Here is a 12,402-nt window from a genome sequence, read left to right on the forward strand (position 1 = left end):
TGCTCTTCCCATTCCCCTCTCCACCCCCCCCCCCCCCCCCCCCCCCTCCTGTCACTGTACAGATCCACTTCTCTGTGATCAGCTTAGTCTGCCTCCACGCCTACTGATGGTTCATCGACTCCATTGTTTACTGTGCATTCCAATGGGAATACAGTTTATCTCTGAATTGGCCTATTCATCCATTTCTAATTCTTAAGAAAGAAAGAAATGTCATCCTGTAAATAAAAAATTCAAAATAAACCATAATAATAATAATATATGAATTTGAATAAATAAGCAAAAACTTAAAAAAAACGATTTAAATGATATTATTTGACTATATCATAGCACACACTTATTTACACTGAAGATTGTATAGTCAAAGTTATTCATCAGATGAACCTGGATCTGCTTTATGACTGTTCCCCGGTGTGGTTTATATATAATTATGAATGATTTACTGAACTTATTATTTCATTCATTACATGTCAGCTAATTAGAAAGCAACCAACACACACTCCTCAGAACCAAGTTCACAACTGTTCAAAATAAAAGCTCTATAAATCCACAACGAAATGAACATGTGCTTTTACTCTGAAGGCTAATTGCTAAAGAGGAAGTGGTATTATTAATGATGGAGATCAGACAATCACGACCCTGACAGCTACAGAGGTCACATCTTTATTTAAGTTTTATTCATATTAAACACAAACCACACAAAACTCAGCACTGCACTGTCTCTGGCAATTTGAAATAGATCTGTTAAGTGTGAAGCTGATTTAATAAACTTTTGTTTCACTTACAGACAGAAACACAGACAGATGTTTGTGGAATAACATAGATTGTTGATGTGAAAATATTGATTTGTGCAGATTTAAGCTGCAGACAAACAAGCAGCAGCAGCAGCAGCTTTGTGATTCCAGTGGACACTCATCTTGTTAGTGAACACTTTTGTTTTTCCAGTTCATTAACACATGACCTGAATACGTGCACGGGCTCCTGCCGGCTGCTGGGAGCTCTGGTCCTCCTGTTGTTATTATTTAATCCTCCTTTAAAACGCTGCTCTTTCTGTGCCTCTGGTTGTTTTTCTTGCACCCAAACAGAAAAGCAGTCATGTAGATTCACCTGCCAAGCTTTGTTAGTCAGTGTGAGGTCCACATGTGCCAAGGCAGGCACGGCAAAGTCATAGAAGGTAATAAAGTACCCGGTAATAGAGCATCGCGGAGGAGGTAATTACAGTGAGGGGTGTCTCTTAAAGGCCTGTTTGTAATGATTCATGGTTGCACAAATGCAATTTTGCTGTCACTCCCCTCTCATCACTCGCTGCCGCTCGAGCTGCAGCGAGGAGCATCTCTGCTGCGCTGACATTTCACACACGGCAACACAAACCCATTCATTCACATGAGGTTGTGTAGCTCCTGTAGTACAGTTCTGACACCAGAGAAGCTTCCTGCACAAACTGTTATTCATCCCACACAACAAAACAGCAGAATATCATTGTCGACAATCAACTGGACAGTGTGACCTCTACTTCCAGTGTGTGTGTGTGTGTGTGTGTGTGTGTGTGTGTGTGTGTGTGTGTGTGTGTGTGTGTGTGTGTGTGTGTTTGTGTGTGTGTCTGTGTGTGTGAGAGCTTCCAGACTAATTTCAGAATCCAAGTAGAGCCCAGGATCACTAGGATGTAATTACTTTGGGATATCTCAGATGTTCGTTATCATGATACTAGTTTGTTAGTTTGTTTATTTGTTTGTTTGTTTAACAGAATCCAATCACATCTAAGAGAGACACAGAAGCAGACAAAGAAAGGAAAATGACAATGTACCTAAATACTTAGTAATGAAAGTGTAAGTATGTAAATTGTATGAATCCAAGCCAACATTTAATTGGTTCCTTCAAGGCCCACGTCCCATTCTTCCACAAAGTTTCATGGAAATCCGTGTTTGCATAAATCTGCTGACAAACAAACAAACAAAATAACCTCCTTTAAAAAGTTAATTATGAAGATGGTGTGAAATAAAGTGAGCAATTAAATGTCTGATGGTTCAATGGAACATTAAATTTAAAGCAAAAAGGCCAAAACACATATTTCCACAATTTGGTTTGTCCGTTCTATAAATTCTATCTTTAAGGTCCTGACCTTTATTCTACATAGTTAGAGCTCTCCATAGTGTTTGATCTTCTTAACAAAGATGATGCACAAGAAGAGTGAGTCAACTTCAGGATATTCCAAAGTCTCTGGTTGTGCGAATTCTTTTTCTTTTTCGAAATTCCAGAAAAGTTCATCTTTGCCTCTTTTTTTTATTTTTCATGTGGTTTCCATGTGATGTATTTGAGTGGAGGAGGTCGTCCTCGCTGCCCCGGACTCATCTCTGATCCTTGTGTCTCTACGGAGTCTTGACAACTCTCCCGGGCCTATTTGTCACCACAAGAAAAGCTTCTCCGCCGCCGCCCTCCTCCTCGTCTTTAATAACCTGGGCTCACAGGAGACGTCATGTTCAGAGCCGTGCTCCGGCGGCTGGAAGAGGCTCTCGGCCCGAGCGTGCAGCAGCACACACCGACACACTCTCTTCCCTCCGCAGCCCAGACCCAGACATCAAAGCCAGGTGGAGTGAAACCATGAAATTACAGGTAAGGTGTCAATTACCCTTTGAAACCAAGCACTCTCCAAATCCAGGCAAGACCGAGCTGGTCCCTGGAATTAGAACAAATAAAGAGGAACCGAGGGGAGAATGGCAGAGGAGTGGAGGAGGAGGTTTTATAGGCTGTGTTGACAATGTGGCATCGGTATAAAAGGTCCTAATTCAGCTTTAAATTACCCCCCCGGTCTCCCCTGCTCACACAACTGTGCAGCCACCACCTCTTTGGGCGTGAGAGAAGGTGGACATGGGGGGGGGAACAGAGAAAGAAGGTTGGTTACAGGTCAAATCTGCATCTACACTATTGTTTTTAATCACACTGAGTAAAAACAACATTTCTTTATCCAATTACATCCCTGATCTTTGTCATCCGCCCTTTTCTGCAACACCCGAGGCACATTTCAGCATGTGAGGGGGGGGGAACCCGACGGCACAGCTTCTAATTTACAAGACTGAGATGCATAAAAGTGTTAATACGTCTATTACACGGAGGATCATTAAACAAGATTACAAGTCTGTCAAGTTTACAGCCTTTTAAAAGGGTTTTAAGAGATGAAAGATTAATTTCTTTATAAATTCTTTTTCCTTCCAGTTAAAAAAAAAGCAGCGTGTGTCGTCATCGCTGCAGCTTTTGGATCCAAACACAACAATCTCATATTTCTCTGAGCTTCCACTCGAACAATATACTATTTATTATTTTCCCCATGAAGAAAACTGTCACTGTGGGAATTAATTGAATTAATTATTGTTCCCAGTTGCCCGCTCCTTCTCTTTCTCTGTGTGTTTGCGCCATGAAGCCAGTTGACAGCTCATGTGGGAGGAAAAAAAAAAGTCCAACCACAGATTTGGGTTACACAACACACACCCACCCGCCGAGCCACAGACATCGCTATCGCCTGGTTCAGCCCAGACGCTGCAGAACACCCACATTGCTTCCACCCCCCCCCCCCCGCCCCGGCCTGCCCTCCTCTGCCAGGTGGCTGCACCGAGCTCGGCTCTGGAGGAAAAGATGACCTGCGAAGATGGAAAGTGTTCAACCGCTTCGTCTGCAGAGGAAAACTGTGAGAGGTGATCAGGAGCCAGTAGAGACGCGTGTGTGTAGCAGTGGTGTAGGAGGTACTCAAACATTTGACTTCAGTAAAAGTACAAGCAAATGCACAAGTAGAAATGCTTTATTAACACACGTCAAAATTAAGTACTTGCTTCTAAATGTACTTTAAGTGATAAAAGTACTTGCTGAGTCCATTTTAGGTGATATTTCATGATTGATGCCTCTGCTGCTGGAGGCGGGGTCTAATGTTGGCTGCCCGCTCTGATTGGATCAGTCGAACAATTCACTCGTTTTTGATAACTTGGAAAAATAAAACAGTGTAAACATGCGCCCGATATATTGTAAAAAAATTAATGGAGCAGAAAGTATGGATATCAGCTGATATATAAAGTATTTAAAATTGGCTGTAAACAACTGTACTTAAGAACAACAGGTACATGAAAAATGTACTTGAGCAAAGTAATTAAATAAATACAATATATAAGTTATATATAATAGCTTATATATAACAAAAATAAACAGTTTGTATGATGGTGTCTGAACGTTCAAAGGTTCAAAGTCAAGCTGCACAAAATATGAATGAAGGTCTTAAGCACCTGTCACATAGTGTTTATATACACACAGTATTTCAGATTGCAGCTCATACCAAGTATCTCCATGTTAACCTAATGCAAATGAAGTACATCTACAATAACCTGAATTAAATCATGAAACACCAGCATGTTACAAACTGTTTCTATTGACCTACATGTGCAGAGACACAACTTTTAAATCATAGCTGTGTTTTTGTTTTGTCTGCTGTCAAACTCTGCATCATGTCTGCACTTTATTTGAATTTTTTGTTGTTGTTGTCATGCATTGTGTAACCGTCTCGCAATGTACCAGCACCAATTAATGAAGTCAAATTCCTGGTGCATCACCTGCACTTGGCACGTAGACGTGGTCCGGACGCAGAGCGACAGCAAACAGGTAAAAGATTCTCCATCCCGACCTCAACCTGTCGTCCTCCATGTGGACACTTTCAGCAGTTTCTGACAGATACCACTGAAATGATGACGCATCCAAATAGCTGGAGTTCAGGGGCAGCGTTGGGTTAGAGCAGCTTTTCATCCTTTAAGTTTGTTTGTAAAGTTCGTGCTGTGTTTTTAGACTAGTGAGGGTTAAACCACTGAATCTGGGAGCACCATCAAAACAGAAAATATAGTCTGGAGAAAAGTATCGGTGGTACTCGTCCATTTTAGAGTAAAAATAAACATTTTAAACTCACATATGGCCATTGGGAGTCTGTTATTGTATCGAAGGTGGAAAGCATCATGTTATAGTAAGATTGATGGGTTAACACTTTGTTTGTCATGGGTTTGTACTAAACTGCATTCAAGTACAAAATACAACAGGTAAGTATCACCAAGAATGAATAACTAGCAGAATCTATCTTGCTATAATACTTTGATTCAAGCATAGACGAATGTTTCAGAAGAGTAATTGTGCAATTTAGAATTAATGACTTTTTTTTAATAATGAGAAATCATTAAATCTGTTCATGCTAACTTATGTTTCTAGAAAATAATACTTTGATTTCCCTTTATAAACTTATATACACGTTCAGATTCAGCCAAGTCTGAGAGCTGGAGGCAGATCACATGGAACCTGAGGATTTAAAAGAGACAGGAATATATTTATCCTAACGCTTTGATTCAAACCCTGGTGTTAAGACTTTAAATATAAAGTAAACTGCTGCTAATCATCAATTACCATGAGTTATTATGGGGTGTTTACAAACGCTTCACTTGTTAAAGCAGCTACCTGTATCCTAATGAATGGCGGAGGATGAACCTGCTTGTAAACACACCAGCAGAGAGGGCGCGGCCGACAGAGCAGACAACCCGATGACAATAATAAGTCATCCACCTTTTCAGATCCATAAACAACTTCCCATTAATGACTGCCGTGATTCATCGTGGCTGTGGTCTGCAGCTCATCAAAGCCAAGTGCTCTACGCATGAGTTCTGCTGACATGTTGGTGTGTGGCAGAGTTTCCAGGGCACCAGGCCAAACATCTGTCAATTCTTCTGACACTTCCTAATGAGGCCTTGTCTGTTGCAGTATCAGGTGGTGGTGCCTCGAACACGCTGGTTCAATACCGGGCGAGGATCCTTCTGTCAGGACAGAACTCTGCTTTACATGATCCCTTCTTTACAGTCAATCATATCTGGATTCATCATTTACTCTAACATGTTTGGACTTTATAAGATAGCTACTAACCTTAACTTAAAAGGTCCAGTTGCTTTAAGCCGCTGTAGACGAGATATAGGATTGTAAAATCTTTCTTTCAGCTCTTCTGTTGATGCACGTTTTTGGTTCTAAGAAAGTTTGGGGCACTGGTCGCCGCCCCCTCCAACATCCTGAGTTCAACATCATTTATTAGATAATAATAATTTACTCGTACAATGCACCTGTGTACAGTAAGCTCCTGTGAGCATTCAGTAGAAATTGTTTTTTAAATTGTATTCGGTTCATTTCTGTCAAAACACATATACTTTCTGGTGTGGGTGTGGGTGTGTGTGTGAGGCGGGGGGGGGGGGGGTTACAGATGCAGCAGCCAGAAAGCTTACACTCTGCTTCTCCCACTCTCCTTATGAGAGAGTGGACTCACTGGATTTGGGGTCAGTAATGCATTCTATTGCTTCTCCTGTAGTTTCAAAGTGTCGGCACGGGGGTACTGTGGACAACGACGTGGGTTCGAGACCCAAAACATCTGGGCAACGGCTTGAAAGCTGCCGCAGTCACTTAGACACAGTGAGGCTACTTCTTTCAGGAAAGCTAAGCATTGCATGAAGGCGACTGGATTGGCACATTGTGTGTTGTGTTGTTTTTGGTGAGTCTGGTTTCAGTTTGTTTGTTATTCTATCTGTGATAATGAAAATCCTCTCACAAGGAAATAGTAACTTTAACCCAAACATCTTCCAAAGGCCAAGCAAACCATGACCTTTGGCCATCCCTACCAACCACGATGGAAAACATCAAGTACATTTACTCTATGCCCCAGTGGGTTTTATACAAGTGCAGCTACTATAGGAACATGTGGTTGTGAAGACTTTTTGTAGGTAACCCGTCATAGTCGGTCATTGCTTTGTGTGTGTGTGTGTATGTGTGTGTTGGTAGAGACGGTGGTTGGTGATGCTATTTGGTTGATTAATTAATTGATTGATTGATTGATTGGTTGAGTGACCACAAGAGTCGTTGAGCTTTCAAACAGTGCGTGAACCCGCCCTTTGTCTGGGCCACACTCAGACCGACAAGTGAGTGGTGCTTTTTGTCTCATTCTGCCTCGGAGGGGAAGTGATGCAACGTCGAGCCAAGAGATTTAAAATCAACACGGGGCTGAAAATCAAAGAGGCTGGGCCTTTGTTCAGGAGAGCTGTGCTGCCTCGCTGACAGACGAGGATGCTTCAGCGGTGGAGCCCTGAAAAAGTGTTTCTCAGGTTTTTGTCTCCTCTCTGCCGACGGTTACACACTTTCAGATAAACTGCAAGAAGTCTACCTAGTTGAGCCCGCTCCTGGCAAAGCGTGAACAAGCTTCCAGCTGCTTGCCTACGTTGGGCTGTGGTTCGTTTCCATTTTATCACTCAAACATAAATTATAGATCGTGATTACAAAACATCTCATCACTCAAGGTTCCCTGAGTAAAACAGAGCTGAGAACACGTGTTACCACAAGTTAACCCAACAACATTAAGTGCTAGAACAAGATTATATGAATATCTTCTCTCTCTGGAGGTCTGTTGTTGTTGCCCAGCTGGGACAAGACAGCTGGGCCCCGTGACATGCCATTACATCGGATCCCCTTATTACAGAGAATCCCTGCAGTAATGGAAATAACCTGTCGTCCCCGGCCAGGTAGCTCGACAGGCCCATAAATCACACCGGTGTTTGGGGGGGGGGGGCATGGGGAGAGTGGGTAGAAGAGAAAAGGTCGGATGAAGGGAGGGAGGAGTTTCCTGTGCTTGTTGACAGGCTCGAACAGGACTTGAGCAAACAGGCTCATGGAGGTGTGAGGACCTCAGACAGACAGAGAGGTAGACAGGTGAGTTGACAGACGGGTTAGAACCTGGGACACTGACGCAGAAAAGTAGTTTATTTGCAGCTTATGATAATTTAAACAAAATACTGTAGCAACAGCATGAAATCAATGAAGATGATTTTTTAATAAGATCAATAAGCAATGAAAACTTATTATTAAACTAACTACTTTCCTGAAGGAACACTCAAACTGTGATTAGAACTACCTAAAAACAACAGACACAATGTATTTGACATGTACTAACATTTAGTTTGGTCTTTTAGCATGGAGGAAGCGTGGTTTATGACCTGTCCTGCAGCCAGCCACCAGGAGGCAATAGAGACGCTTTGGCTTCACTGTTAATGAAGTCATGTCGTCCATCTTTATAAACAATATATGGTCATAGTCTAATATCCTTAGTAAGTTAAATATTTCTCAATGAAAACTAAAAATTAGCCACTGGTTGCTGATGCTAACTGTCTGCTAGCATCCGATTAGCATTCACACATTGCATATCATTTTGTCAAAGAGTCTGGTGACATCGTAGTAATCACAAGTCGTTCTCAGATTCGTTTTTACTCAGTTGGGATTCTGATGGTTTGTCTACATGAATGGTTTTAATACCTTGAGCTGCTGAACATACCTGCGTCTGCTTCTCACCCTGTCTGATTGGGTGTCTAATTATGACCTTGCAAAGTAACGTGGATGATTCCCTGTGATCTCTATGGTTCACGTTAAATAGTTTTTATCAGATCTCAATCGGAAAAGAAAAAGAAACCTGTCGTGAAATTAGCAACATCTTCTGAATATGGTGTTTTAATCATATATTTCATGGTCGAATTAAGAGCTACAAAGAATGAACACACAGTTATGATTCCTCCACTCCTGTAAGATTGTACAATCGTTCTGATTCTTATTCTTATTAAAATAAGAATAATATAAAATCACTTCAATTTCAGAACGATTGTTTTAGCCCAAAAAGTAGAGGACAAATTTTTTTTCCAGTCACCTAAGTTGCCCTGTGCTTTCACTTCCACTGCAGCAAAGAGGAAAACTATGAACAAGACTCCAACGCAAAACACAACATCAGGTGTGAAGAGTTCCTCAGACCTCGGTCGAGACCAAACGGACCCAAATTCATTTCGACCACAAAAGGAAGTCTGACTTTCAAACTGATTGTTAGAAGTAGAGAGAAGAAGAAAGAGAAGAGGAAGCAGCTTCAGTCTTCACCTCCGACGATACAACGTTTGAGCCACGAGGACGCTCATATGGTGCATTTGAACATGTGGGTATACTGTGGAGTACTGTAGAGTACTGAAGTACTGTGGAGTACGGTGGAGTACTGTGGAGTACGGTGGAGTACTGTGGTGTACTGTTGAGTACTGAAGCACTGTGGAGTACGGTGGAGTACTGTAGTACTGTGGAGTACGGTGGATTACTGTAGTACTGTGGAGTACTGCGCCTTAAGGTGCTCATGCTGCTAGTGTGAACTAGTGTGGAGTACTGTGGAGTACTGTGGAGTACTGTGGACTACTGTAGTTCTGTGGAGTACGGTAGAGTACTGTGGAGTACTGTAGCACTGTGGAGTACATTGGAGTACTGTAGTACTGTAGTACTATGGAGTACGGTGGAGTACTGTGGAGTACTGTGGAGTACTGTAGCACTGTGGAGTACGATGGAGTACTGTAGTACTGTGGAGTACTGCGCCTTAAGGTGCTCATGCTGATAGTGTGTACTAGTGTGGAGTACTGTGGAGTAGTGTGGAATACTGTGGAGTACTGTAGTACTGTGGATACTGTAGTACTGTGGAGTACTGTGGAGTACTGTGGAGTACTGTAGCACTGTGGAGTTAAGGTGGAGTACTGTAGTACTGTGGAGTACTGCGCCTTAAGGTGCTCATGCTGCTAGTATGTACTAGTATGTACTAGTGTGGAGTACTGTGGAGTACTGTGTAGTACTGTGGATTACTGTGGAGTACTGTGGAGTACTGTGGAGTACTTTGGAGTACTGTAGCACTGTGGAGTACGGTGGAGTACTGTAGTACTGTGGAGTACTGTAGCACTGTGGAGTACGGTGGAGTACTGTAGTACTGTGGAGTACTGCGCCTTAAGGTGCTCATGCTGCTAGTGTGAACTAGTGTGGAGTACTGTGGAGTACTGTGGAGTACTGTGGAGTACTGTAGTACTGTGGAGTACGGTAGAGTACTGTAGTACTGTGGAGTACTGCACCTTAAGGTGCTCATGCTGCTAGTGTGAACTAGTGTGGAGTACTGTGGAGTACTGTGGAGTACTGTAGCACTGTGGAGTACGTTGGAGTACTGTATTAGTGAAAATGCACTAAAACTACATTGTTTAGGTCAGTGAGAGTCGTGGTTCAAATAAATCCTATATTTCCCTTAACATTAACAGTAACTAGCATTAAAGCATCGCAGATATATTAACAGTGTGATCATGCACAGATTAATTTGATGGTGTTTTGTCTGAGAGGAATCTCGAGCCACTTTCAGGGCTGCATTTATCCCTAAGCCCTCTCTGAGGGAAACAGGCAGGTAGCGAGCACAATGGCACGATTGTTTTTCTGGGGGAGGATCCTATTAAGTGCTTTTGATATATTCACACACGTCTGTTACCAGTTTGTGTTTCAGGCTGCTCCCTCTTTCCAGCAGCGCTTGTTCACTGTGCGCCCTGCGGGGAACAGGTGGATTCTAGGTGCACCAGCCCACACACACCAGGAGGCCACACCACAGAATGGACGGCATAGTTCAAATGTTTGGAATCAGCCCGTGATTGCACCTTTGTGTCCTTGATCTGCATCATTTGCATACCTCATGATGAGCTGGAAGGGCGATTATGTTCCATCATGCAACCCAGTCGTGTTGTTCTGGGCATGCAGTGCTATGTGCGCTTGGCAGGGGAGCCAGTCTCGGCATTTCAACACAAAGCGTTTTGTTTTAGTGGTAATTACACGGCAGGCGAAGGCAGATGGGACCAGTTTCCTCCTCCTCTCTGTGGGTGACAGTTATTGACAATTGGCCCGTCTAGCCATAATATGCCAGAGGCAGAGGAACCAGCCAGTTCCAACACAAACACTGGAGGGAGAGGTGCTTCAGATCAGGCAGCTTTCACCTGGACTGTAACTATGTTCAACAAATTAGTCCCAGAATCCCCGGCTGTTTGCGCACGTTAGATTAAAAGAGTTTCTTCTGACTGACGGGCGGGATTCCTTCAGATTTGGCGTTTTTTGTTTTCTTTGCCGTGGTTGTGAACGTGCATGACGGATGACACCCACTCCAAGACGCCAGTTTGATGCCTGGAGGATTCAGATCGTATCTGAAAGGAATCCTTGTTTATATCACGCTCCAAATTTATAATGAAACAAATCAGAAAAAAAAATATTGACTGTTGTCAGTTTGGTTCTTGATTACAGAAAAACAGGCTTTAGTTTATTTAGTGAAACCTTTAATCTTCAGCCGTGCAAGATTCCCATTCTGCTTTAAAGTGTGTGTGTGTTTGTGTGTGTGTGTGTGTGTGTGTGTGTGTGTGTGTGTGTGTGTGTGTGTGTGTGTGTGTGTGTGTGTGTTACTTCTTTGGGACCTTTTTCAGCATTAACACCGACCTTGTCAGGACCAATTGACTGCACGGGGACCAAAGCCTGGTCCTAACGAGGCAAAACTTAATTACTGAGGTCTCTGGTTAGAGTTAGTTAAGATGTGACTTGTGGTTGGATAAGGGTTAAGGTTAGGGCTAAGGTTAAGGTTAAGGTTAAAGTTAAGGTTGAGCATGAATTGGTCACGGTCAAGGTTAGAGAGAGGGTTAGGGTTACAACTGGGATAAGGGTTAGGCTTTCGTGTCCTAACATGATCAATGTGCAAACTAATATCCAGTCAATGTAAGGTGTTCGTGTGTTTGTGCGTGTGTGTGTGTATGTGTGTGTGTGTGTGTGTGTGTGTGTGTGTTAATGCGTGTGTGTGAGATTTAGTCGGTGTCTCCGCCTGTTGAGTGACTCTCAATCTTGTGTGAAAACGGTTGGAAGGGTCAGCGCCTGTGAGCGACCCTCAGCCCCCCCGACACTTAGCCACACCAGCATCAAAGGGGACGGCTGCACATCAAAGACACTCTGTCACTCACACGTGAAGCACAAGCGGCAAGACGTCACCATCGATGCTCCATCCTGGTGGTGGGAAAGTGTAATGTTTGTTTTTCTTTACTATTGATCTGTATTTTAATACTGACAAGACTATGACTATGATTATTATTTCAAAATACTGGTAACGCATATTCTCAGCTAATGTCAGCTGCGTTGGCTCCAGTCGTCCATGACCCTCAAAGGATAGATAACATATGGACGAATATATATATGTGAGTGTGTGTGTGTGTGTGTGTGTCTTTTGTTTCGACATGGTGAAAATGTAACAATTGTCTCCATATTGTGTTAAAACTAAGTCGTTGTGTAACAGAGGCCATGTCAAGTCGTTCCAGGATATGAGAGGGTCCACAGAAGATTCACTATCAAGGTGAGATCCTCTGGTTTCTGTCGAGCTCGAGACTGTTTCCGGGTATAAGTGAGATGGAAACACGGAGTCGGAGGCTCGGTCTGCAGCTGCCTCACTGAGAGATCTGAATATAGATGCTTCAAACCTCCTAAATACCTCCTGGCTGACACACACACACACACACA

The sequence above is a fragment of the Pleuronectes platessa genome, chromosome 11 (genome assembly GCF_947347685.1).
Source record: "Pleuronectes platessa chromosome 11, fPlePla1.1, whole genome shotgun sequence".
NCBI lineage: Eukaryota > Metazoa > Chordata > Actinopteri > Pleuronectiformes > Pleuronectidae > Pleuronectes > Pleuronectes platessa.